The following is a 22405-nucleotide window of genomic DNA, read 5'->3' on the forward strand; positions in this document are numbered from 1 at the left end:
AGTGGCCCTGACGCTAGCCACCTATCATACCAAAAAGATGCATTGCCTCCTTTCACCATAACTTTGACATTTTTGGAGATCTCAGGTAAAACTAAAAGGATTAATCTCCATAAACGAGACCCCCGGTAATTCACAGTAACTAAACAAACATGACCATCCTTGAGATATTTTGCACAGAAAAAAATCAATCCATAAAGAGTTAGTGGACATCAATCTAAATGCAAATGTCATATGAAGTGCACGTTGAACCTCCTTAAAATCTCTCAAACCCAATCCTCCCTCCTCTGTAGACATACACAATTTCGGCCAAGCTCACCATTTCATCTTCCTTATGCCTTATGCCATTAACATTCCCCTAAAAAAATAGACAAAATAGAATTAATACAAGCAATGGTAGCCAAGGGCACATTTATCGTGGAAAAAATATGAATAGGCATGCTCGATAGAACATGTCTCAGCAAAATCAACCTTCCCCATTGATAAAGTAGTTTGAATTTCCACCCTGGAACCTTTTTCCTGACTTTTACCACAAGAGGTGCACCCAAATAGGTAACAAGAAAATTTCCCTCTCAAAACCCAGTTAGCCTCAACAATGCGTGTACCCGAGCTGAGGAAATAGACTTGGACGGATATAGAGTAGGTTTTTCTTTGCTAATCAACTGCCCCAACCACCTTTCACAAATTCAAAGAATATCAATAAGTCTCCTAATAGAACGCTTCCCACCATTAACAAAAATCAAAAGATCATCCACATAAAATGTGGGAAATCAAAATAGCCCCTACCGGATGATAGAAACTTCCAATCCTACCTTCTTCAAAATTCGTTTTTAGCAGCCACAACTTCTTCCATCACAATAAATAAATAAGGAGATAGAGAGTCACCTTTCCGTAAACCACGAGTTGGTTGGAAAAAAAACATTTAAATGTCTCATTCATCATCACTAAAAACAATGGTGACTTCATACACTCCCCTACTAATCGACAAAAATTCAGAAAGAATCCAAAAGCTTTAAGAACCGCCAATAAGAAACCACAATCAACGCGATCATATGCCTTTACCATATTAATTTTCATCATCACATTGCCACCCAAAATTTTCTTATTCAAAGAATGAACTATTTCCTATGCAAGCGTAATATTTTCAAAAATGGTTCTACCTGGCACAAAAGCACATTGTTCGGAAGAAACCATCTTGTGAATAATCTGACTCATTATTTTAACAAAATTTTCAAAAAAATCTTATAAGCCACTGAGCATAAACTTATAGGATGAAATTTATCAAAACTCGATGGATCCTGCACTTTCGGAATAAGAACAATAAAGGAGGAGAAAAAAACCTGGGTGGTGGCACCCCACTAAACAAATCTCGCTCCGCCTCAATCACATCATGTTTAATAATATCCCAACAATCAATATAGAAAGTCAAACCAAACCCATTAGGGCCTGGACTACTTAGCTTAGGAATGGAGACAATTGCTTCTTTGACCTCATCCTCAGACGGCGCCATACAAAGCATCTCATTATCAACATTCGAAATGATTGGACCAATTAACGAAGACAAATCTGCATTATCCACCTCTGTGAGAAAATCATGAAAATAGTTTGTAGCAACTTGATGTGCAACCTTGGCATTCTCAAAAACCCTCCCATCTGAAAGCACCATATGAGAAATAAATCCTTGCTTGCGCCTCTGATTAATCACTAAATGTTAAAAGCGAGTATTTTGGTCTCCCTCAAGCATCCAAGTCTTCTTTGCAATCTAGCTTAGACGTGTTGCCTCTCGATGCTCCCAAAGATGCAACTCAATTTTGGTCACCAAAAATTCAGCAGTACCTGGAGTTGATGTTCAAGATTATCATATCTAGCCTCCAGGTCCTTTAAAATAACCTCCACGCATCCAAAACAATTTTGTTCCAAGCTCGTAGGGCCAACTTGGTTCGCTTAAGTCGGATAACCAGCTTCAAAAGACCTGTTGCAGAAACAGGCCTATTCCAAGCCTCTTCAACACAAGCTAAAAAACCATCATGTGTGCATCACATATTCTGGAAACGGAAAGGGAATGGACCATAGGACGTATCTGGCCTATCAAAATGTACTATCATCGGACAATGATTGGAAGTTTTCCTCCTTAAATATTCCAGTTGCGCAAACAAAAACTGAGAAGAGTAAGCATTATTGATGTCCTATAGAATTTGTTATGAACCTCAACGAAACTATAATGGATATTAGATTGGGAAAGTAGTCATAATTTGGGGTTTTTCAAGGCACCCCAATTCCTCCATCAAAATCAAGCCAAATAACATTTCAGATATTATTTTACAAACCACTACCTCTACCATCTATACTGGAAGACACCCCTCCTAAGTGACAACAACCAAAATAAGGCCATGGGCCAATTTCTACACACAATAGCTGAGGCCATGGGCTACTAGAACAACTTATTAACTCAAATGAAACAAAAAGGGCAACAACTTAGTTGGAGGCCCATAAAGCCCAACCCAACTTAATTGTGTGCATTACATTGTTCACCTTTTCAAAGAACCCCATCCTCAAAGTTGAGGGCAAAAGGCACAGAGTATAGGCAAGGAGACGAGCAGCGGAGCCAATAGAAAATTCCTTACCAATCATTGAAAGGTGAGTTTATTATTGAACAACTCGTTTTCCCTTGTCTTGGAGCATGGGATCAAAATTGGGTCTTGTTATTGATGTTGTCTCATCTTTATGGCGGTTTTGCTTATTGTAATGCCTTATTATTTCCTTAAACTCAACCTCATCGTGCAGGTACAGAAGACGAAATCCACACTTGTGCACTCTCAAGCTTGGGTAGTCACTAGCAATGGAGGCCTCTATTCGAGTGCATTGGTTCAACCACTCTAGAAGTGATCCTTTTGGTATAAATGATAGCCACATTATCTCACCTTGATGTACCAACTTGATTTCTTCCTCTGTAAATGGGCGATGGGAATGTAGATCAGGTTCCACACTACTAATGTCCGTATCCAAAAGACATAGGAGATAATGAGGATTTCCTAAATCCAACATTTTAACATGGGCTGCCTTATCATCCTCGTATACCCAAAAAGAAGCACACATGGCAAGCCCCAACCAATTATTGTCATTATAAAAATTAGGAGGTAACTCAAATCCCACTGAGGGATTGTTGTTGTGATAGCTGAACCACTCCGTTACTCCACATGGAAGGAAACAAGAATTGTATTCAAAGTTTCTATGGAAGACCTGATAAATAGAAACAAAAAATTCAGTCCATTAGTGATAAACAGTCCTTGTTAGATTGACATGTTTTAGGGCTTGTTCGGCTGACCTTGTCCAGAACAGTGGCACACAATGTTAGTAAGGAGAGAACCACGGTGGATCTCATGGAGACTTTGTTAGGTATGTATGAAAAGCCGTTGGGAAACAATAAGGTGCACTTGATGAATAAATTGTTCAATCTGAAGATGTTAGAAGGTATGTCTGTAGCCCAACACTTGAATAAATTCAACACGATCACAAATCAATTGTCTTTTGTAAAGATTGAGTTTGATGATGAGATTAGACCGTTGATTCTGTTGGCATCATTGCCAAATAGTTGGGAGGTCATGAGGATGGTTGTGAGTAGTTCAACTGGCAAGACGAAATTGAACTACGACAACATACACGACATGATCCTTGCTGAAGAGGTATGTAGGAAAGACTCGGGTGAGTCCTCGGGTTCTGGATCAACACTGATTGTTGACAATCAGGGCAGAGGATATGATAGGTCAAACTCCAAGAGCAGAGGGAAAAGTAAGCCGGACCACATTAAAAGAAACTGCAGGAATCAAGAAAGTGTTAAGGATGATGCTGTGAAAGTAGTGGCAGAAGAAATTCATGATGCCTTACTCCTTGCAATGCACAGTCCGATTTATGATTGGGTGTTGGATTCAGGGTCTTCGTTCCATAGCACCTCACATCGAGAAATCATGCAGAATTATGTTGCTGGTATTTTGGGAAGATGTATGCGGCTGATGGAGAGGCACTGGATGTAGTGGGAGTGGGTGATGTGTACATCATACTTCCAAACAGGAGCGTGTGGACTTTATAGCAAGTCAGACATGTTCTAGATCTGAAGAAAGACCTGATCTTTGTGAGATAGCTTGATGACAGCTGTTTTGCAGTAGAGTTCTTTGGAGGAGCTTGGAAGATCACTAAGGGTGCGCTAGTCTTAGCGCATGATAAGAGATCTAACTCTTTGTATTTAACATCAAGGTCTAGTGATGTGCAAGGAAATACAAGAGTGCAAAAATGTAGACTTGATCGCGCGAAATATGTGAGGAAGCCAAAGGGAGTCAGCTTTGCCGTTCCTCATGAAAGCCTGGGAAAGTTGGCTAAGGTTGCCAAGATCAGTTCAAAATCGGATACTCATAGTGTAGTGGGAGTTGTGAATCACCCAATAGATGTGCTGACTAAGGACGATGTACGTGGAAGACTGAAGTCGGGCTTGACTTCAGTGCGTCTTTTAGCTTGAAGATGGGAGTTGCAGAGATGATAAGGCTTGGTTGGAAACAGTGGCTGGCATGTGAAGACCCAGTCTCCAAGTGGGAGATTGTTGGGGTGTATGTGGAGACTGGTTTTGGAGTTGAAAAATATGTTTGCTAAAAGTGTACTCGAGCGAAAGTTTGCTCGACATGCGCTCAACACTGGGCTTGAGCGAAGCTCAAGTTTGAGAGTTCGCTTGAGTCCCGCTTGACAGTGAGCTCGAGCGAGGCACAAACCCTATTGTTCGCTCGACACCCTGCTTAAGCCAATGTTGATTTTGCCATTTGCTCAAGGCGCGCTCGACATGCCATTCGAGTGAAGTACGCAGATTTTGTTAGATTAAGGTTTCAAGCGCCGTTTGTTATAAATATATCATATTAGACTTGTTTTGTACGACCTTAAACATATTTTGAGAGAGAACAATTGTCTAATGAGTGCATATTGTGTGAGAAAGCAAAAAGCCCTAGAGAGTGTGAGTTGAGATTGAATGATTGTAATCTCTTCTGATTAATAAGATTTTTGCAATTCTGTGGACGTAGGTAATTTGCTGAACCACGTATATTGTGCGTCATGTGCTTGATTGTGATTACTTTTACTTTATTTGCTATCGTTGATATGTGTGTTTTGCATAACATTTCACAACACTCTCTTCTAAAGGATTTATGGATATTTAGCTCACAAGAACTTTGTAGATGTTGTCATGGTGGCTTCCCTATATTAGGCTTGGTCAAAAAAGCCATTAATCTGATCTGCCCGCATGATCCAATCCAACCCAATCCGATAAAGTCTTATTGAACTCAATATCGGGCTGAATATCATCCAACTCGTTAAATGCCAGACATAACCGACACTTAAAAATGTTTTTTTATGCCTGCATCAAACCCTAGACCCCACTTTTCTTAGCCTTGTTGCCCAACTTTTGTCTTCTCTTTGTAGTTGTCGCTACCTCCATTCATTGGAAAGTTGCAGGTCCTGTTGGCTCTATTCTTCAGTTTTCAGAAAGATTATGTTCCTTGTTTAAGATCTAAAAGTAGTTTTTATTGGTTCACCCTTCCTCACATTGCTAGTAAACTCATCTCTTTGATTAGATGGTCAAATCCAGATCGAGCACAATGATTTCTTATTGCTCTCTTTTCTTCTACGATGGGTTAGGTTTATTCTTCTTTAATGATATTTAGTTTTCTTCATACCTTTTCCTTCTCTCACTTTTTGTCGTTGCTCTCTCTTTTTTTCCCTGAGTTGTCTAGTTGTTTGCTAAGAAAACTAGGGGTGGTTAATTATTTTTTTCTTCTGACATTTTTTCTCTTTTTTTTTTCTTGAGTGGTCTGGTTGTTTGCTAGGAAAACAAGTTTCTTTCAATTTTTTAGTGGCCAAGATTTGCATCCGTATTAAATAAAGAGTGGTGCTACTACCACCTAGAATTTGGTACTGAATGGGTAGTGAATAGTATAAATTGTTTTTCTTTGTTATTTTTATTTTCTTCAAAAAAATTTTAAACCCCTTTAAATATTTTTAAAAATAAAAAATATCACAAAATCATTAAAGAATACTTACTTAATCATTAAATAAAAAAAATTAAAAAACAATTCGGTACAAAATATGTATACAATTTTTCGGGGGCTTTATCATTTCTCTTAAATCAATGGTTCAAGAGTGACTAGTTTGTTAGGAAAAGTAAAATAAAGGTATGTCAATCTGCAAGTAATGATATGCCTAAAAAACATAAAAAGTTGAGTCACCTACTATTTCTCCGTCACGTGAAAGAAGAAGAAAAAATAAACCCGAATTTCAACCCGATCCGATTTGATCGGGCCATATCGGGTTGGTTTGGTGCTCTCTACTAACTATTTCGAGTCGGGTCCAAACTCGGGTCCAGGCCATCGGGTTGCATGCCTACCCAATATGAAGATTAGTAACTGAATGGTGGACACATGGTAATGGTTTGCAGAGAAAAGAATTGAGAATTTGAATGGGGTGCTTCAGTCGAGAAGAGCACATGATCTCCATCACATTCCTCAATCAATTAAGACAAGTGTATGGTGTAAGAGCTATGACATTGGATTAGCCAAATGCCAGTATAGCTCTTTATTTAGCCAAGGAGTCAATAAATTCGACTATATTGGGATTAGCCAACTTAAGGTCATCCAGCTTATTAGCTACAGTAAAGCCATTCCAATCTTCAAATATGACTGGCTACTGTAGCAAGGTCATATAATATTATATTATTTTCTATTCCTGCTTCGTCAAGTTCCTGCTTCGTCAAGCCAATTTCTTTCCCATGGCCTCTTGTTCTTTTTTCCCGCAAGGCAGCCTTCTTCTCCCTTTATCTCTCCATCTTCTCTTCCATCGTAGGCTCCACCCCGTTCATCTCCAGCTCCTCCTCCATAGTGAAATTCTTGATATTTTTTTTTTTTTTTTTGTTATTCATCTACAAAAACTGTCATATGCTAATTTTATAGATTGTTGGATTTTAAAAATGAAAATAAAAATGATTCTTGGAGGTTATTGGAGATTATGAAAATAAAAATAAAAAAATATTTAAAAATAAAAATAATGAAATAAATAAAAATAATAAAAAATAATATTATTTTATTATTATAGAGAGTGTGATGACTAATTTAATGTAAAGTTCAAATTTTGAGTGATTAGCAACCCAAAAACTGACATATTACCTAAATTTTGACATTTGAGATGGCCAATCCAATGTCAATGCTCTAAGACTGGATTGTCATAAGAGTGTCTTGGAAATCTTTTCCAGACCTAAGGAATAACTCAAGAGGCATGGGAGAGGGGCCGAGTTGTTACCAAAAAGGATGAGAAAGCATCGGCATACTCGGTTTCTCTAAGATTCTTAGGGCTGCAAATGTGTTTTAATCTGATGATGTAGCCGAAACTTGGCAAAAAATAAACACTAGGGGCGCATGGTATAAGGAGCTCGACAACCCTTGTGCTAGTGTGATTCTTAAAGTTAGGATAGGAATCTAAAGCAGGCTTGGTCTCCAAGTTTTGCTAGTCTTGGGCCCTAAGTTTCCTCCAAGTTGGGCCTTAACATGGGCCTTGGTATTGGGCCTCACTTTGGGCCTCTAATGCTTACTAAGTTGGGCTTTGCCTTCGACCTTTCCTTAACAAGCTTGGACTTCAAGTTCAACTAAATTTGGGTCATTTTCTTACCCATCTAGCCTCCATTAATTGGTAAGAACAGGTTATCATGCCCACTGAGGTGGCAAGTCCTCCTCATGCCACGTGTCATCCCCCATGGGCCACTTGGCAACACATTTCTTCAAAAACTTTTATTAACTCTATAAATCTCCAAAAACTCCAATTAGAGCAATGGTGAAAGTCATTTTATTAAATTATGATCCTAAGTGACTCAATTATATTGAATGAGTTTGGCTCTCTTAAGGATCATAAACTTTATGACCATTATTATATGAAAAATTCTATATACCACACTACCATCTTACTTTCATTCCATTATATAAGATGTGGCACATTTATCATCATTGAATGATGATTGATTCGGTAACTGAACTTTGAGTATGGAATTAAAATAGAATGTGAGTGTGGTGTATAATATTACTCTTGTCATTTAGTCCAAAATTTTGTCACAAGAATCCCTTATGCTTTTGTAGTTCTTGTGGGGTATAACACTCTATAAGATCGAGATCTAATACCACTTGTTATCATTTTTTTGTTTTTTTTTTTGGTGTAGTAATTGATCTAATTGACTACATTTCTTGATTCTTGTGAGGAGTCAATCTAAGGCTGCGTTTGAATATTGAGCTGAGCGCAGTTCTTTATGAATAATAGTGAGTTAAATAGTGAAGAAAGTTATGTGAAGCCTATCTAAACAAAGTTTAAATTGTATTTAAATGTTAAGATGAGTTTAATATTTTTTATGAGAAGTTAAAAATGGTATGTGACCCACCAATGATTAGAAAGTTATTGTAATGATTGAATAATTATTTTATTATTTCCTTTACTAATAAAGAAGATAAATCAAACATTATTTAATTTTTTTTATTAATAAATAATATAAATCAAACATAAATTCCCTCAATGCATTTTAAAAAAATTACAATAAAATAAAAACAAAATAAAATAATTATTAATAAAATTACAACAGTATCATGTCCACATTTTATTCCATTATTTATTTATATATTATTTAATTAACAATAAAAAAACACATGTAATGCGGAAGAATTTTTTTTTGATTCGCCAGCAAATTGAGCTTCTCTCAATTCAACGTTGGAGACATTTTTCTCCCGCTCGAGCGGGCTCTCGGTTGCTTGAGGATCGAGCTAGAGAAACTTGTCTCCCGACTCCTGCTTAAGAGCCTTTTATGCATTTTTAGTTTGTAGGGAAGAGAAATAGAGAGAGAGAGTCAATGGGTCCCACAAATTAAAGAGAAAGAGAGAGTGTTAGTGGGTCAATAAAGAAGAGCTCAGTTAATTTTTGGAGAGAAATAGGGAGAGAATGTCAATGGGTCCCATGAAGCCTCAAGTGGAAGTAGCCTAAAAGCCTAAACTGAAGATTCAAGTGTGTTTAGATGTTTGATGATATCTAAAATTGAGCTAAGCTGAGCTGCTCCTAACAGCTCAAGCTGAGCTGCTCCTAACACCCAAACACAGCCTAAGACTTTACTTCAAGAAAGAGTATCCAACACTTTACTTCAAGACGTGTCATGAAATTGAAGTATTTCATAATTTTATTGAATCAAAGAATCGTGAGGCCTACATTTTTATACACTTCAACGACTTTAGCTTCGAAATAAGAATAATTAATAGGTCTGTTTGGGAACATAATTGTTTTCAGATATTTTTTTATTACTTCATTATCATTCACAAATAATTCACTACCATTCACAAACTATTTATTTATATTTTACTACTATTTATAGATGATCTGAGATACTCTTAGCATCTAAACGAAACCTAAGAAATTGATTAATCAATAGAAAATAATAAAATGAGAGGAAGTGATACGCGTGATGTAATTAAATTATAAATTCCATACAACTCGTAAAAGTCCCCTTCAAGCTAGCTAGCTGGATTAATGTTTAAGTCAAGATCAACACCCAACTTGCAAAGAAGTGTATGAAATCAGTCCGATCCAAGGGATTTGGTGAAAAAAATCAGACAATTGGTGTTCATTTTTTGGAAGAAACATGAAGAGTGATGATAGAGGGTTCGGTTTGGATACTATAAGTGTTTTATCTCATCTTATCATTACAATTTTTTTAAATTCTTACACAAAATATAATAAACAATTCAACATTTTTCAAATCTCAAAATAATAATAATAATATTAAAAAATAATATTCTAACAATATTTTATTCAACTTTTATCTCAATTCATTTCATCTCAACTCACTGTCCAAACGGTAGCTAAGAGAGATCAGATTGATGGGTGTATAATTAATTTGCTTAAATCTTAGAACTTGCATTAATCCATTTTCACTTTTGTTGAGAGGCTCAGTTTTTGGTGATCCCTTTCATGCAAAATTCTCTACTAGAGCTCAAGTAAATTGTAAAAACTTAATTTTCAATGGGATATTACGATGGGGTCAAGATTAAAATCAAATTATTAATTGGGTTTTGAGAGAAAACAAGAGAATGATCAATAAATTACAGGAAAAAATAAATTTCACGCCTTGGGATTCATATATTTGATTTTAGATTTATTTTTTGTGAATAATGTTGAAAAGTAAAGCCATGCATTAATTAATGTCTTCCTCACGTGGGGGCAGCGATGCACCTACCATTCATGATTAAGCAGCTCTCAGCTCGACTCTATGAATAGAGATAAGGTTTTGTGTTCAGCAACGTCGATCTACTGCATTGCGTAGAAGCCATGTACTTCACATATAGACACCGGTCCAAAGTCTTCTTCGCTAGCTGCATTGGCCATAGAAACCAGTCTCGAAACCACGTCTCACAAACTAGGAGCCATGGTTTCTATTTCTGCTTCCAAGCAAAAGTGGTGGTGGCGGCCTACTCGTGTAGACTTGAGGAGTTTGGCACTGGCGTGAAGCTTGGTAGCATAGGAGGGTCGACGGCAACCCTAGATTTGATGGTGGAAAATTCAGCTTGCATGAGGGGCTGTGTGAAAGTGTAACTTGTATAAATATATAGTGTTGCCGTGAACCTTAGTGGGAAGGAGACTTGCATGGCATGGAGATGTGCATGGAGTCTGAACTTGGTTCTCATGGGCTTAGGTTTTGGCTGCATTTCGAGATATTTGGACTCACATCTTGGGTAGTGAATAAACGTAACAAATGGGTTGGACTGGTTAGAGCAGTCTAAAGATCTCTTAGGATTGCCCGTGTTTTTATGGGTCAAGTATTTATTAAATATTAATAGGCCTCGACTCAAATTCTAAAATAACCAAACTTGGCTCATAAATTTTTCGGACCAATAACCAAATAAAAAGATTCCACTTGGTCCATTAAAATATTGTATGATTTTAACCCTATTATCAAATCGAGTAAAATCCCATATTTTACCAAAAGAATCATTTTTATAAAATAATTTTTATATATAATTATATATAAAATAATTTTGTATTATATGGTAAATTACTAATTAATATAACATTAAATTGTAAAATCCTATATAAATAACTATATATTATCATTATAGTATAGTATTAGTATAACTACTATATCACTATATATTATAATACAATTATTATATATATTATAATATACTATAATAAATTATCACTATATTATTATATACTATAATATATATTATATTATATTTACTATATATATAATATACCAAAAAAAAAAGGATCAGAATGGATAAAATCAAAAGTACCGTTTTAGACGTATAACTAGTGCGGTGTCGGTTCTTCAAATCTCAAAACTGGTATATACTAGATCAGTTCTAAAATATGTCTAAAATCGGACTAGTTACACTACTTGGAAGCAAAAGACAGTGGGTTGGAGGATTGTCCAGGAGAGAGAGGGGGAAGAAGCAAGTCAGAGCTGTTGTCCCCAGACACCTCAGCGAGTGGCTTCTTCCCTTTCTCCTCCAACAGTAGGCTCAGGGGCCGCTTGTGATCCTAGTGACAGTGGGTCACATAGGGATGTGACAATCATGAAAGCGAGCGTGTGCCAAGAGGCCAGGTACCACCTTATATTGACCTCCTCCAACGGGGCCTTAGTATAAACGTCGTCCTTGTGCAGCTTCACCCAGGCTTGGACAATCTCCAACCGACTCTTATCCTTTTTAGTTGGTTTTGGTCGGACCTCCCTGTCCACTAGTATGACCCCCAGATGGCATGTATGGGGAACTCCTGCCATGTTGATATAAACCTGTATGAATTAAATCCCTTGAACCCACAATCAATTTGAAAACTTACCCAAGAAAGCCAAAATCAAGTTAATGGATGGAAAATCTAGACCCGTTGAAAACTCGTTTCAAATACCTAAATTATATTAAAATCTAGATCTGTTAAAGAACTTATCTCAAGAACCCAGATTATAAGGAAGAACGCTACAAATGTTGTAATTTACCTTTGACAAATTTAAAAGTCCAATAAAAAATAAGAGTAAACTCAACTCACAATGAAAATTCAATATTGTCTAAACCTTAAAATGAGGCTACAAATAGTATTTAAACCCAAACCTAATTAAAACCCTAACCAAAATAAAGTCATTTCTCCCAAAAATGCCCCTGAATGAATAATGTCGCGCTACAGTAACTTCTTGAAATCCTAGTTCCTAAAAAGTAATTTTTCAAATACACCATTGACCACAATACAAGGTCTTTCCAAAACCCTAGTTCATAAAAAATAAGACATATGTAGGCCAAGTATCCTCAAGCCCTTTTATTCTAAACTAATAAAATAAATCCTTTAACAAATTGAAAGCCTTTAATAACAATTGGCTCAAACAATAACTCTAAGTCATGTCTTCCACAGCTTGTATCAAGTGGATCAAAACCGGTTCTCCTTCTTTCAAACCTATCTTCAGTGTTGGGCTCTTACTAGCTTCATCCCAAGTGGATTGCACCAATCATTGCATTGCTTCCTTGATCTTCTTGACTCTTGATCTTGTAATTGGCCCATCTGGAACTTGCAAAGGATTTGTAAGACTAGGCTCACCTTGGTTCCCATAACATGTAGTATGTCCAGTTGGAAACTCCCACCCCTTGCTGAACAAAGAGAAGAACGGTCGGTTCCAATCTTTGACTAGGGAATACTGCTAAACCAGATGGGCCACCATCTGCCCTTGGCGCCAACAGAAACTGCAAGTGTTTCCTTTTTGCTTCAGGAGGTTGTGGGTTAGGAGGAACTCCCGGGCAGTGAGGTTCGAGTGCTTTGGGTTGACTTCCTCCAGCACCCAGTGCCAAACAATGTAGAAACATACTAGAATCCTCCATGTATTGGGGTGGAGCTGTGTAGGAGCCAGACAAAGGTAGTCCAACACGTCAAAAATCTGCCGGAAAAAAGGAAGCCACAGGTTAATTTATGCATGATTAAGTGAATTAATTGAGTAGGTTAGACAGGGATTTATTTACAAATAAGTAGTTATTATGTGAATGGGCAGTTAGGGAAATGTTGGGATTAAAAGTGATTGAATTGGGCATATTATGGGTTTAACAATTATGTGTTGTTTTTAGGCTCAAGGTCACGTACAAGCAGGGGATATACTAAAGGAACTTATGCAGCCCAGTCAGTACACGTGCTGAACTGAAAAGCAAATGGATGATGGAGAGAGAATGAGGAGAATCTTCTGGATGGCAGCAAGGAAGAAATCTATTATGCCAGCTGGACAAGAAGAGGAGCATGAGGGAAAAGAAGGCCATTCTGTTATGAGAGTATGTGAGGAAGAGGGCTAGGCTGTTAGGGGCATTCGAGAGTTTTCAGATTTTCTCCTCTTCTTCCATTCATGCCCACTTTACTTTTGGTTATGCTTTTTCTTGAGTTTTTAAAGGAAAATCTTGTAAAGACCATGGGTGGCTAAGTTTTCAGCCTAAGCTACAAGATATGGACTCTCTTGTTCTAAACTACTGATTAGAGTGATGCTGATATGATAAAATTCCATTCTATAGTTTTGCAAGTTGTTTTTGTTGAGATAAGTCAAAACCAGAAACTCTTGTTCTTGTTCTACTGTTGACGTAAGGCACAACAGAAACTTGGTAATATTTTCAAGGTTTCTCATGGTTGGTATTCATAGTAAATTCATTTGCATTCTACAGATACTTAGGACTGGAAATCTGGTTTTAAATCTTCATTTTCCGATTGTTAATGCTTAGACTAGACTGACAATTGAGTTATAGAGTTCTACCACTCTAATCAAAGTTTGGAAAATGAGGAAACATTCTTGTAGCTCAGGTGTTTGAAACTTTGTTTCACTAGTGTTGACATTTCTGAAACCTCTATGTTTCTTGCATCAATTTTACTAATACTCATATTTCTCATTTCTTTCAATTTGACAAGTAATCAGAAAACCAATTCCACTTCATTCTTAAATTTTGTTTCATCCAAAACTCAAAACCATCATTATCCTTAATAAAATCCACATAAGTACATAAACACTTTTTTTTTTATTGTTTCTCTTTAGTTGTATAAATAGCTCTTTTACAAACAAAAATCCCCACACATACGTAACTCAATATAAATTTGCTCTACATGAATATTGTTGTACATTGTAGAAATGACCTTGGATTTATTCTTATATACAACATGATTGCTTCTATACTTGGAGGTAATGTTTGCAGCTCATCATCTCACAAAAGAAAAAAGGCAAATGATAAGATCAAAAGTAGCTAATAAATAGTTGCTTATTCTTTCTGAAAAGGCCTATTAATATATATCCTTCCTCAGGAGCCTCATTCCTTCCTTCTTTCTGGCAATTCTAGCACTATACATCATGATCTGCTTTCTTCGCAACAATTAATGTCCACCAGGAACAACTTGGACCAAATATCTCTCACTAGATCAAGTAGTTCAAAAGAAATAAGAGAAAGGATAGTGATATTGTGTCGTTCAAGTTTGCTCACTCGACGTGACTTTAGTGCAAATTATACTTTTTTTTTAATTTTTTTTAAATATTTTAAAATATTTTTTTAAAAAAAATCAATATATTAATAGTTTTTTTTAATTAGTAAATAAAAAAATTAAAAAAATAAAATAAAATATATGAACCACCAAATTAATAGGATAAACGTAGAGGCAGTATAATCATTTTACTAGGAGAAAATCTTAAAACCGGTGGATGAAGTGATAATATTAGTTTCACACCATCCAATGAGAGACAGCCACATCAACTTTCTAATGCTGGACGTAAATATGTCAGAAAAAACCTCTGTCATCATTGCTCTCAACTCTCAAGCTCTCTCTACCCGTCAGTTGCTCTCCTCAAGCTTTCTTTCCTTGAGCTGTTTTTTCGGATATTTGGAGAGATGGCCAATCGTGGTTGTACTCCAGATTCATATAAATATGGTACCGGCCTGGTTAATGGGTAGTGTCGATTAAGAAAGATTCATGGATGAAGCTGTTGGATTGCTTGAATTGATGAAGAGCGAAGAAATTGAACCAAATGTGTATACCTACAGTGCCTTTAATGGATGGTCTTTGCAAGGGTACTGGGCGTTCTTCACAAGCCATGGAGCTCCTGGAGATGATGATTACCAAATGGCATAACTCCAATATCATAACTTACACCACTTCAATTCATGGACTCTGTAAAAATAGACAGTTACGAAAAGTTTTGGAGATTCTTGACAGAGTGAGAGAGCTTGAGAACCTAAGAGTGATGGGCTTGACAGAGGCTTTATAAGTCATTTTTATCTCATTTTATCATTATAATTTTTTTAAATTTTTGTATAAAATATAATAAATAATTAATTATTTTTATATCTCAATTTAATTTTTTTAAATTTTAAAATAATAATAATATTATTAAAAAATAATATTTTTTTTAACTTTTATCTTTTATTTAAAACTTTCTCAACTCAATCCAAATTAACCTAAATATTTATCTCTACTAGTGTATGTGCATTGTAATTATCTCATTTGAAGGTGTAAAATTAGGATTCACCCCGCATCCGCCGGCTCAAAGTGCCAAAGAACAATGATCGAGAGGCCTACCATATAAGTTCACTTTGGATGTAGTGGTAAGAACCAAGTTTCTCATGTCATCCTTGGACCTCCAATGACGATCGAGTTGGAAGAAACCTTAGCACCACAGAAACCTTAGCAGGTGAAGATAAGCTCTAGTTGTGGTGAAGGAAACTCGGACTGTCGGATTTGATCTTGGGAAATGATATACCAACCGACTGTGGGTCTCGATAAAATCTACCGATGGGTTTTCTTTTTTAATTTAATAATTAAAGAGGCATTTTTTAAATGAGTTTGTGATTATTTTATTTTTATTTAAATATTTAAAGGATCTAATAATTTTTTTTTAAAAACATTTAAGTTACATTTGCAGGATATTGAGTTCTTTATTAATAATAATGAGTTGAAATGATGAAAAGAGTTTTGTGAAGTCTATTTAAGATGAGTTTATATGTGTTTGAATGTTAAGATGAATTTAGATCTATTTATGAGAAGTTAAAAAAGATTGTGAGTCCCACGTGAAAAGATGTGTTGAATTGAAAAAGATTGTGGATCCTACGTGTAAAGAGATTTTGAGTTGAGATGAGTTTAATGATTTGAGAGTTTGATGTTTAAATATTAGAAGATATCTAAATCTAAACCGAACTCAACTGAGCTGAGTGCAGTCAAGGAACCAAATGAGCACAAGCTCTCGTTTGGTTATGCAGTTCAGATGAGATAAAATATTTTAAATAGTGAGATTTTTTAGTTAAGATGAGATGATATATTTTGTAAAAAAATATGTGTTTGGATAATGAGGAGATGATATAGTTTTAAATTTTTAGAGATTTAATAAAATGGTAGGTCCCACCAATTATTGAAAAATATTTTTAACTATTTGGTAGAAAATATTATGAATATATTAAAAATAAGTAATATCTATTATTAATTTAAAAACTCATAAATATTTTGATTTTTCTAAAATATATTTTTTATAGTTGGCCGTGATTATTTCAATATTCTTAAATATGAACTAATTTTTTTGTTCAACGAAATTATTCTAATTATGATCTGTTTATTATACTATATTTTATAAAGTTTGAAATATATTTTTCTAATTATATATTACAGTAAAATAAAAAATTCTAATAGATAATTATATATATTAAAAATGTGATAGTTAGCGTTATTGTATTGATATTGTAGCAATATTGTAAATGTAGATAAAATTTTGTAAAAGATCAACTATAATGGTACTGTATCGTTACTGTAGAATTATTGTAGCAATGGTTGAAAATTCAAAGATGAGATAAAATTTTGTATTATGATATATAATATTTGGGCATTTAAATCATGCTATCTCATTTCATATAATTATTATAATTTTTTTAAATTTTTATATAAAATATAATAAATAATTTAATTATTTTAAATTTTAAAATAAATATTATATCGTAATAATATTTTATTTAATTTCTAACGCTAACATCTCATTTAATTGTTTCAAATACGAACGAAACCAGGAGCGCCCTTATTTCGAAGAGAGGATTCACTTTTCATTTCAAGCACTATTACAATCAACTTGCAAGTGCACGTGCAAGATTCTTATCTCATCCATGATGTCACCTTCTTTGTCCTATAAATAGTGTTTTTGTCTTCATCAAAGTTTACACACGTAGATCCGACTCTCCATTGCACGTGTGTTGTACTGTACTTGTAAGTGTATGTAAATTGTGTAATTAAAGCACACAGTATTCACCTTCCTATTTGTGCCAGCGCACTGTGTATTTGAAATGCATGAGCCGGTGTGGATGTACAACTCGTGTCCCGGCCCCCCGGGAGTTTGGATTTCCAGGCCTACGTACTGACCATAATATTTTTTATAAAATAAAAGTGAAGTGTTCAAGAACACTTGTCTAGAAGAATTCTTATGTCCCTTCGGCAATTATTTAGCGTATCAAAAAATCATCATTCTCTTACTTTCGACTCAAAATGTGAAACAAATTTTATAAACGACGTAATTGTTGATGATAAAAAAATCACACAACAAGTCGGAATAAGAAAAAAAATCATTTTGGGCCCACTGGTCGAATTGGGCTTTGGTCGGTATTATTTGGAATCCTTGACAGTGTTCCGGTGCGACTGTACGTCGACGATGCATACATCCATGACGGTGAATAGAAAACATGTGTAGAGAAAATAAGAAAAATGAACACAGAGATTTACGTACTTCAGCATGTTGCCTACGTCTACGGACATTTTGGGAGAGAAAATCTACTATAATATACTTGTTTACAGTCTTTCATGACCTCGAGAGGTTGAAGAAGAAGATCTTATATCTCACTTGGTCATATGCCCCTTTGTTTTTATCTGACTCTCCATTACGTGTGCCTGTCTGTCAGTGGAGGTGACTAGTCATTTTGTGTATCTGCCAGTGGAGGTCAGGTCTGATCTTTGGTGTGTTTGAGCATTCATTCTTTTCCCACATTTTCCTGACACCCTTCCCTTACTCTCATGACCCATGGTTCTCTCTTGTCTCTCACTCCCCTCCCATAGACAGTGTCACTATTGATGCTGAAAAAATCACACAACAGATTGAGAGGAGAGAAAGAGTCATTCCCAGCCCACTAGTCGACTTAGGCCTTGGTCGGTATTGTTTGGAGCCCCTAGTAGTGTTCCAGTGTGGTTGTACGGTAGTAATGCATACATCTATAAAGGTAAATGGAAAACAAGTGCAGAGAAAATAAGAGAAATGAACATATAGATTTACATGATTTGGCATGTTGCCTACGTCTACAAGCGTTTGGGAATGAAAAATCTATTATAATATATTCGTTTACAGCCTCTCATAACCACTCATTTCTCACTGTACAAAAGAAGCTAGAGCTCTTCCTGTTAGTGAAGATGTCTTCCTCGAGAGGTTGAAGAAAAAGAAGAAGATTTGATATCTCGCTTGGTCATCTAACCCTTTGCTTTTATCTGATTCTTCATTGCGTGTACCTGTCTGTCAGTGGAGGTGACTGGTCCCTTTACGTGCTTGCCAGAAAATGTTAGGTCTGACCTTTGATGTGACTGAGTATTCCTTCCTTCCCACCTTTCCCTAACACCCCTCAATTACTCTCGTGACACCACCCTCCTTACCCATGTCCTTTCTTATCTCTCACTTGTCACCTCTCTAATTTGTCTTCTCGTGTGGTTAGGTAGATTGGGTCTAGTCTTTTGCAGGCTGGGTATTTTATCCTCCACAGATATAATGGTAAGAACCAAGTTTCTCATGTCACGCTTGGACCTCCAATGCTGATCGAGTTGGAAGAAACCTTAACAAGTGAAGATAAGCTCTACTTGTGGTGAAGGAAATTCGGACAGTCAGATTTAATAAAATATTTTAAAAAAAATTTAATTTATATTTAAATGTTGAGTTGAGTTGAGTTCTCTATGAATAGTAATAAGTTGAGATGATGAAGTTAATTTTATGAAATCCATCTAAGATAAATTTATATATATTAAAATATTAAAATAAATTTAGATATATTTATAAAAAAATTTAAAAATTACAAATCACATTATGTAAAGAAATTTTAAATTAAAATAAATTTAATAATTTAAAAGTTAAATATTAAAATGAATATAGTCAAGAAATCAAAATAGCAGTTAGCCGTATCCTTAGACCTAATGCAGCTTGAAGGAGACTCCATGGATCATCATGTCATCACCGCCATATAGATAAGTCACATCGTGACAGAATAGTCGTATCCTTCTCCGAGTTCTCTCCCACTCCCCTTCTCTGTCGGCTTCCTCTAGGGTTTGTTTACCACATAGCATTTGAAATTCACCTGTGAACAGATTAATTTGTAGGGCACTGCTATGGCTCCCGTTTTGTGTCCCGAATATGCTTTTTATTTTTTTGTTTTTTTAATATATTTTTTTAATCATCATAAATATTTTTTAAAAAAATAAAAAAATTACAACATCATTAAAAAATATTTTTTTAATCATTCAGTAAAAAAAAAACATTCGGGACACTCTTTGGGTCCAAAGCATTTCCCTAATTTGTATTTCCTATTTAAAACGTCAATATGTAGTTTCAGCGGGTTCGACCCGTAAGTTTTCTCAACCCGTTTTTTATTCGGGTCGGGTCGGGTCGGGTCGTACAGACGGATAGATCAGGTCATAGAATTTTCTACACAGCCCTATGGACGGGAATAACCTTCCTATAAAATATTCATTACAACAAGCTTTACTCAATTTAGGTGACAAATTTTTAGAAAATTATCTCATTTTAATATTATATAATTAATTTTAAATATTTAAATATTTTATTATTTTATTTATAATCTTTTTAAACTTTAAATTAAATATAAAAAATAATTCAATTTTTTAAATCTTAAAATAAAAATTATATTTCAACTCTATTATAATTTTATAATTTTTTTATTCAATTTTCTTTTAAAATTTTATAAAAATTTAAATTTATCTAACCAAACGAAGCTTAGACTACTTAGTTAAATATTTTATAAAAAATTTTCACAACCTCCTAACACTTTATATTTCATATTATTTTTAATTTTTATTATTATTTTTATTAAATATTTATTATATAAATAATAAATAGAAATTTTGAAATAATTTTAAAAAAATAAACTTAAAAAAATTTTAAAAAATATATTAAAAATTTAATAAATTTAAAAAAATTTAGATTATGGAATGCGGTGAAAGTTGAAGTTCAATATTTTATACGGTACTGAAAAAAAAAACCAGACGAGAGGAGAAGGGCAATCTTATCTTATCCATGATGTCACATTTTTTGTCCTATAAATACTGTTTTTGTCTTCGTCAACGTTTACTCGTGATACACAAACAACCAAAATAAGCTTTCCTTGTTCTCGTGCAGTTTACCCAACTTTCTCACACTAAAGAGCCACATCTTACAAACTAATTAGAGCTAGCCATGGAAGAAGTTGAATACGATACCATGAAACCCCACGTTGCAGTCCTCCCAAGTCCCGGCATGGGTCATATTATCCCCCTCTTCGAGCTGGCCAAGTACCTCGTCGTCCACCACAATTGCCATGTTAGCTTCCTCAATATCACCACTGAAGCCTCCGCCGCTCAAACCCATCTTCTCCGCTCTCCAGCTTGCACATTACTGCCTCCTGGCCTGCAAGTCATCGACCTCCCACCTGTTGATATTTCTGCCCTTGTCAGTGAAGAAACTCTCGTCCTCACCTGACTATCTATCATCGTTCAGGAGAGCCTCAAGTCTGATCTAAAGTCGGTCCTCACTGAGCTGGGCAAGCTGCAGGCTCTCGTAATCGATTTTTTCTGTACCCAAGCTTTCGAAATCTGTAGGGAGCTTTCAATTCCTACCTACACCTTTTGCACTACCTCCACTGCTTTCCTTTGCTTTTCCTTGTATCTTCCTACTATGGACAGAGAGGTAGAATGCGAGTTCGTTGACCTCCTTGAATCAATTCAAGTACCAGAGTGCGCACCAGTACGAATTGAGGACTTGCTGGCCCAAGTCCGGAATAGGAAGATTGACGAGTACAAGTGGATGCTGCTCCACCTTAGCCGATTGCCCATGGCAACGGGGATTTTCTTGAACTTGTGGGAGGATCTTGAACCAAAGTCGCTCAAAGCAATAAGAGAGCACTCATTCTATAAGCAAATACCCACACCACCGATTCATGTCATTGGGCCGCTTATCAAGCAGGATGAAGTACCAATGACTGAAATGGATGCTGAGTGTCTTGCTTGGCTGGATAAACAACCATTAGATTTAGTTCTTTTCATAGCACTAGGCAGTGGAGGGACTTTGATTGCTGCACAACTCACTGAGTTGGCATGGGGTTTGGAGCTAAGTCGGCAACGGTTCATCTTGGTGGTGCGTAAGCCGACCGATACGTCTGCCTCTGGTACGTTCTTCAACGTGGGTGGAGATTTTAACGATCCAAAGGCATATTTGCCCGAAGGTTTCCTGGAGAGGACAAAAGGAGTGGGGCTAGTGATTCCATCCTGGGTTCCACAGGTAATGGTGCTCCGCCACGCATCGACCGGTGCTTTTATATCTCACTGTGGATGGAACTCCATACTGGAGAGCATCAGTCACGGTGTGCCGATGATCACGTGGCCGCTTTATGCTGAACAAAGAATGAACGCGACGATGCTAGTCGAAGAGGTCGGTGTGGCCATCAAGCTGAGTACTGGGGGACAAGAAAAAGGAATTATGGGGAGGGAGGAGATTGAGAGGGTGATAAGGGTGGTGATGGAGGGTGACAAAGGGAAGATGATTAGGGATAGGGCCAGAGAGCTGAAAGACAGTGCCGACAAAGCATTGAACTTTGGTACTGGGTCGTCTTACAAGTCTCTTTCTTGTGTTGTTCAAGAATGAAAGGCACATATCTCATAAATTCTAAATGTAATTCTCATTGAAAAAACTAAAGACTTGTTACAAAATGCATTTTGCATATTCTCCAAATAAATCCAAACCTGTTTATTCACACGAATTAAGTACTTTTGATGTGTAAGTTTGTTGCATCAAGTTTACTTTGACCATTTTATTAATAAAAAAATATTAGTACGACTTTAAAATGTACCCACTCATATGTTTCCATATTTTTTTATTTTTTTAATAGTTAAAGAAGTGATTATTAGTAAATTTTTATCCTTTCTTTTTAATTTTTTGTTAATGATTAAAGACATTTAAAAATGCTGAAAAGAAAAATAAAAAGCATATTTGTACTAGCGTGCACCCTAGCATTATCCTTATTAATATAATGGATGTCATAATAAGTAGCGAATTACACACAAAGCTTGTAAAGCATTTGGTAAT

The 22405-nt window shown here is 35.7% G+C and overlaps 1 pseudogene; it reads left to right on the forward strand.

The window, feature by feature from the left end:
• Positions 1 to 20349: 20349 nt before the first annotated feature.
• Positions 20350 to 22059, forward strand: LOC108995529 (annotated as a pseudogene).
• The last annotated feature ends 346 nt before the right edge of the window (positions 22060 to 22405 follow it).

Source organism: Juglans regia, chromosome 6 (assembly GCF_001411555.2).
Source record: "Juglans regia cultivar Chandler chromosome 6, Walnut 2.0, whole genome shotgun sequence".
Taxonomy (NCBI): Eukaryota; Viridiplantae; Streptophyta; class Magnoliopsida; order Fagales; family Juglandaceae; genus Juglans; species Juglans regia.